The sequence below is a fragment of the Mobula hypostoma genome, chromosome 4, assembly GCF_963921235.1.
Source record: "Mobula hypostoma chromosome 4, sMobHyp1.1, whole genome shotgun sequence".
NCBI classification, from domain to species: Eukaryota; Metazoa; Chordata; class Chondrichthyes; order Myliobatiformes; family Myliobatidae; genus Mobula; species Mobula hypostoma.
Genome location: NC_086100.1, coordinates 128,804,969 through 128,812,315, shown reverse-complemented (window position 1 = coordinate 128,812,315; position 7,347 = coordinate 128,804,969).

Sequence of the window (7,347 nt, the reverse complement as noted above, 5' to 3'; positions counted from 1 at the left end):
GTGAACTGGATGAGCAGCTGAAGTGAGCTTGTGAGTGGAGAGCCAGTGGTAACCCAAGATGAGAGGAGTATTGGGTGAATCGATAAGGATGAATTAGATGGACTCACGCTGCTCTCCAATGCTCACGTGCACAGGCTGCGTGCATGCTCTGACCATCCCAGACCCCCATGGGACATCTGTCAATTGCAGAGATGCAGAGATACACTTGGTAGGAAGTCCAAGATGCACACACAGAGTTCAGTCCAGAAAGTTGCCTGCTGTGCTGGAATCCACCAGAGCTTCCTGTGCGTGTAGAGTCATTGGGGGGTGGAGGAGGACAGAGAGAGTGAGTAGAGCTATGAGGGGCTTGGGAGGGGAGCTTACCAGATAGAAGGCCTCACCTCTACCTGCCGGTGCCATTTTTCCATTTGCAGTGATTGACTGCTCTGAAGTAAGTGAACGTTGTTTCTCCACCCACATTCACTCGCTGCAGGGGGAGGGGGGTGGTAAGGAAGCTCTCCCTAGCTGCATGGTTTCTGGAGGCATTGCTAATGAGGATACTGCAGCCTGAAATGGTTCTGACAATGGAACTGGGGCTCTGGCTGGTGATCTGGTGGGACTTTCCATTAGACACTTTTCAATAAGGAGAGCCAGAGTGATGAGGCATTCAAGGTCGATGGAGATCTCCTGGGTAGACAGCTCATCTTTCAAGTGCTCCTAGTGAACATGATGGTAATGGACCAGTAATACTTCCACAGTTCAGCCACACTGCACCACAAGGGTCCTGAATTTCACGGTGTAATCCAGCACCGAGCATGATCCTTGACAAAGATGAAGCTTCCGATCTGCCGCCTTCCCCCCACTTCCCAGATGGTTGAAAAGCCAATGCAACCAAGCAGTGAATAGCTCATTTGTTGTAGATGGTGGTTTTATTGTCCAAGTTAGTGGTAGCCCAGGTCAGAGTTCGCCCAGTCAAGAGAGAGATGACAAAGACATTCTTGATGGTCCATAGAACACAGAGATGGCTGCAGCTTGAAGTGCATATCATACTAGGACAGGGAGTTGCAGCATTTGGTTTGAATCTGTCAAAGCATTTGGTTACTGGACTCCAGGGCTCCAAAAGAGGAGATTGACTAGTGTGGGGTTGCTCTATCGAGATGGAGAGTTGGTTGAAAGTGGCAAACAGATGTTCAGTGGTTTCTTACTGCCTATGGATCATGTGCTTCTGTCAATAGATGACTTCTTTTAAGGGGGCAAACTCTGCGGGTCAAGTCCTGGTTCATTTATCCTTTCAGGAGGAGACTTGACCCGGACACAGAACACTGGAAGTGACTTAGCAGTGAGCGATCACTTTAATAATAAACTGCAAATTAACAAGCCACAAAGGCCACAAAGCAAAAGAGAACAGATACTGAACACAACAAGGCAACAAGGTAACTGAAGGCTAGGAGCAACTACTTGAGGCTGGCTGGTTAGATGGTTGAACAAGGACTGCGGATGAGAGCTGGGTTTAAATAGGCTGCAGGTGATGAGTTGGAAATGTGTGGCAGGTGACTCCTGTTAGCTGGGTGGAGACTGGGAGGCACCTGTCTGTGCAAACCTGGCATTATTCAGCCTAAGTTTGTATTCCATCCATATAGTAATACATGAAAAGTGAACCCTTGCTGAGAAAAGCATTTGTGTTTGCCTTGTATCATTTGATTGCCATTTTTATTTAACTGTTGTTGAGTTAAATAGATATAATGTACCGCTAAACCTTCCAGTGAAATAAATGGGGTTAATTTATCCTTCATGGATCTAAACTGTCACAGGTGACATGAAAAGTCTTCTCAGCATTGTCATTGTGAAATTTCAGAAAGCAATTGTCAATTTAATCTGAAAATGACACAAATATGCACTTCCAAAAAGACTATTAAAATGCTATCTCTCCCAGTCTGAGTACAGGTCTAAATAAATACTAAATGGCACCAAGAGATCTTCTAGCATAGCTACAAGTTAGTTTTGAGGCTAGTTTTGTTTATATCCATCATGCAAGTACTTAGTACTTAGTACTTGTGGCCACCATTAAGCCACAACTACCTTAAAATCCATTTCCTTGTGGGCATTCACAGTAAATACAAAGAAACACAATAGAATCAATGAAAAGCCCCACATAAGACGGACAAGCAACTAATGTGCAAAAGACATCAAACTATGCAAACACAGTAGGAAAAAACAAAGTAATAAACACAAGCAATTCTGCAGATGTTGGAAATCCTGATCAACACACATGAAATGCTGGACGAACTCAGTAGATGAGGCAGCATCTATGAAAATGAACAAACAGTTGATGTTTCGGGCCGAGATCTTTCATCAGGACTGGAAGTGGGAAGATGTCAGAATAAACTTTGCAGTGGAGCAGCAAATTATAAACACAAGAGATTCTGCAGATACTACAAATCCAGAGAAACACACACAAAATAATGATAATAAATAAGCGATAGGTATCAAGAACATGAGATGAAGAGTCCTTGAAAGCGAGTCCATGGGTTATGGGAACAGTTCATTGATGAGGGTGAGTAAAGTTGAGTGAAATTATCCCCACTAGTTCATGAGCCTGATGGCTGAGGGGTAATAACTGTTTCTGAACCCTGTAGTGTGGGTCCAGAGGCTCCTGTACCTCCTTCCAGATGGCAGCGGCGAGAAGAAAGTATGGTTTGGATGGTGGGGGTCCTTGATGGTGGATGCTGCTTTCCTGTGACAGCACACCTTGTAGATGTGCTCAGTGATGGGGAGAGTTTTATCTGTGATGGACTGGGCTTTTCCATTCAAGGGCATTTATGTTTCTATAGCAGGTCATGATGCAACCAATCATTACACTCTTTACCATGCATCTATAAAAGTTTAAAAGAGTTTTAGATGACATGCCGAATCTTAGCAAACTTTGAAAAAAGTAGAAGCATTGCTGTGCCTTCTTTGTAATGGTACTTATGTGCTGACCCCAGGACAGATCCTCTGAAATGATAACACTGAGGAATTTAAAGTTGCTGACCCTCTCCACCTCTGGTTTCCTGATAAAGACTGGCTCTTGGGCCTCCAGCTTCCTCCCCCTGTAAACAACAGGAATTCTGCAGATGCTGGAAATTCAAGCAACACACATCAAAGTTGCTGGTGAACGCAGCAGGCCAAGCAGCATCTATAGGAAGAGGTGCAGTCGACGTTTCAGGCCGAGACCCTTCGTCAGGACTAACTGAAGGAAGAGTGAGTAAGGGATTTGAAAGTTGGAGGGGGAGGGGGAGATCCAAAATGATAGGAGAAGACAGGAGGGGGAGGGATAGAGCCGAGAGCTGGACAGGTGATAGGCAAAAGGGGATACGAGAGGATCATGGGACAGGAGGTCTGGGAAGAAAGACAAGGGGGGGGGGTGACCCAGAGGATGGGCAAGAGGTATATTCAGAGGGACAGAGGGAGAAAAAGGAGAGTGAGAGAAAGAATGTGTGCATAAAAATGAGTAACAGATGGGGTACGAGGGGGAGGTGGGGCCTTAGTGGAAGTTAGAGAAGTCGATGTTCATGCCATCAGGTTGGAGGCTACCCAGATGGACCCCATCTGTTACTCATTTTTATGCACACATTCTTTCTCTCACTCTCCTTTTTCTCCCTCTGTCCCTCTGAATATACCTCTTGCCCATCCTCTGGGTCACCCCCCCCCGTCTTTCTTCCCGGACCTCCTGTCCCATGATCCTCTCGTATCCCCTTTTGCCTATCACCTGTCCAGCTCTCGGCTCTATCCCTCCCCCTCCTGTCTTCTCCTATCATTTTGGATCTCCCCCTCCCCCTCCAACTTTCAAATCCCTTACTCACTCTTCCTTCAGTTAGTCCTGACGAAGGGTCTCGGGCTGAAACGTCGACTGCACCTCTTCCTATAGATGCTGCCTGGCCTGCTGCGTTCACCAGCAACTTTGATGTATGTTCCTCCCCCTGTAGTCAGGTTTGCTGACAGTGAGACACTCAAATTTGATAAATAACCTATCAAATCTATTCACCATTGACTTTAATAAAACCTAAAATTCCTCTCTGTTTTATATGAGGTCAAGGTAACCCATGGAATAGAATGGAAGGACCAGTTCCTAAATTGTTTCTGTTGGGACACAGGTTAAGTTGTTTATTTTGGACATTGTTGTTATTACATTAACTCTTCCACTGTTCTTTGCTGTTAAAAACAGGATCACCTGAGTCTCTTCTACAGAGCTTTCCTTAATGTGGTTTTGGCATACCTTTTTGCAATGGACTGGGTGTTCTGGGATTTCAGAGGGACTCCTCTCCTATCACTGGAGGGGTGTGAGGTGTCGGTAGTTAATGGAAAATGATGTTCTCTCATCAAAGTCTGTTGACTTCAGTTCTAGTAATAGTACACAAAAGCATATTAACTCATGCATCTGGCATTTTAGGATGAAAACGGGAACAAATATCCTTATAGGGAAGATTAAGACCAAAGTGACTTTTCACAGGGCCTTTGCTCCCACAGCATTAGTTGTTCTGATTCAGATTTACTTACCATATGTACATCGAAACAGACAGTAAAATGTGCCATTTGCATTAACACTAACACAGCTAAGGATGTGCTGGGGAGGGCCCACCAGTGTTGCCACACATTCTGGCGTCAACAATGATGGCAGAACAGCATGGAACACAAGAAAACAGAACACAGCATGCAATAGAACAACAATAGCAAAACAAATCCTTTTCCTCCTCCCATTCCCACCAACAGCCCTGCAACCCTCTGGGCCTCCAGTCTCCAGTCTCCAGGCTTCAGTCATTGGACTTTGACTTCTGGACTTCCGATTTTCCCTCTGGCCTTGATCTAAGGTATCGACCCACGCACTAGCCAATGATGAGGCTTCAATCTGCAGGTTCAAACTCCGGGCATGCCGAGTGATCGACCCTCATGCCTCCCCGTGCCTCCTGCTCATATGGACATCCAATCCCAGGAGCAAACTGGGGCAGCCTGACTCCTGGGGATGTCCTTCATCAGCTGTTCAGGTTGGTGGGCTACAAACCCGGAGCAAAGGCATAGGCTCCAGATGCCTTTCATCACCCGTTCACAACATTGATCTTCAAGTGTGGAGCACAGAATGGAGGCTTGACTTCTAACTCTTCTACATCCCTGTCCATAGACCATAATCTGACCACTATCTCACTTCTCTGTCCCCAAAATCATCCCTACAAACTAACAGAACAAATATATTTGAATCACCATCTTGACAGAAATCACAGCTTGGCACCATCTGAATACAGAATCAGATTCAGAATCAGGTTTAATATCACTGGCATGTGTTATGAAATTTGCTAACTTTGCAGCAACAGTACAATGCAATACATGATAACAGAGAAAAAACTGAATTACACTAAGTATATATATATTAAATAGTTAAATTAAATAAGTTGTGCAAAAATATAGGTGTGGTAGTGTTCATGGGTTTAATGTCCATTCAGAAATCAGATGGCAGAAGGAAAGAAGCTGTCCCTGAATCATTGAGTGTGTGTTTTCTGGTTTCTGTACGTCCTACCTGATGAAGAGGGCATGTCCTGGCTGAGGGGGGGGTCCTTAATGATGGACGCCACCTTTTTGAGGGATGGCTCCTTGAAGATGTCCTGGATACTACTGAGGCTAGTTCCCATAATGGAGCTGACTAAGTTTACAACTATCTGCAGCTTACTTCAATCCTGCGCAGTAGCCCCACCCCCCCATACCAGAAGGTGACGTAGCCAGTTAGAATGCTCTCCACATTATCATCTGTAGAAATTTGCAAGAGTTTTAGATGACACCAAAGCTCCTCAAACGCCGAATGAAATATCGCTGATGCTATGTCTTCTTTGTTGCTGCATCGATACGTTGGGACCAGGTTAGGTCCTCAGAGATATTGACACCTGGGAACTTGAAATTGCTCACTCTCTCCACTTCTGATCCCTCTATGAGGACTGGTGTATGTTCCCTTGTCTTCCCCTTCCTGAAGTCCACAATGTGCTCTTTGGTCTTGCTGACGTTGAGTTCAAGGTTGTCGCTGCAATACCACTTATCTAGCTAGTATATCTCGCTCCGGTACACCCTCTCATCAATAGCAGAGATTCTGCCAACAATGGGTTGTATCATCAACAAATTTATAGACGCACTTGAGCTGTGCCTAGCTATACAGTCATGGGAGTAAGCAGTAGGCTAAGCATACTGAGGTGCGCCACTGTTGATTGTCAGCGAAGTGGAGATGTTATTTCCAATCTGCACAGATTGAGGTCTTCCAGTTAGGAAGTCAAGGATCCATTTGCAGAGGGAGGTATAGAGGCCCAGGTTTTAGAGCTTTACAATCAGAACCTTGGGAATGATGATGATAAACGTTGAGTTGTAGTCAATAAATAGCGGTCTTGATGAAGGGTCTCAGGCCAAAATGTTGACTCTTTACTCTTTTCCATTGATGCTGCCTGGCCTGCAGAGTTCTTCCTGCATTTTGTGTGTATTACTTTGATTTCCAACATCTGCAAATTTTCTCTTGTTCAATAAACTAAAGTATTGGTATTGTCCAGGTGACCCAAGGCCATATGGAGAGCCAATGAGATCGTGCCCATGTAGGCCTTCTGTGGTGATACGCAAATTGCGGGGGGGCCAGGTCCTTGCTGAGGCAGGAGCTGATTCTAGCCACAACTAACTTCTCAAATCACTTCATCACTATAGATGTAAATGCTGCTGAACGATAGTCATTAAGACAGCTCTCCCTGCTCTTCTTGGGCACTGGTATAGTTATTGTCGTTTTGAAGCAGGTGACAACTTCCAGCTACAGCAATCAGCGATAGTGGTTCCTATGAATTTCTGCAGAAGGTCTGATCCTCGTCTTTTCTCTAGTCTTTAGGAATTGGAGATAAAATAATAGTTTTAATCATAGCTCAGGTGCTTGGAGAGTCATGGAGTCTATATGTGTCTCCATTTGCAGAGGAATTAGACAATACCAGTTCCTGTCTGTGTATTGGATGCAAGAACTGATGACTCTGAAGTTGAGATAATTCTACATTTTCCATCAGTATTTTACAGAGGAGGTTAGGAAAGGACATTAGAGTAGTGGCTTGAGCAAAGAAAACATTTAAAAAGTATTTAAACTGGATGATGAAGGTACCTAGAGGCAGGGTTACAGTTGAAAGATTCGCAGCTGGATCAAAATATGAGGTGAAAATCAGAAGAAATTGTAGAGGTAATTTAGCAAACCTCAAGGTTTGAGCAATGGCAAAAACACACACACAAGTTAAGTCTGGGGTCTGTCTGGAACACAAGAATAATTTGATCCATCAATCAAGAATACTGTGTTCCTTCTCATGGGCTCTATAATTGCACAACTTCCTGTTT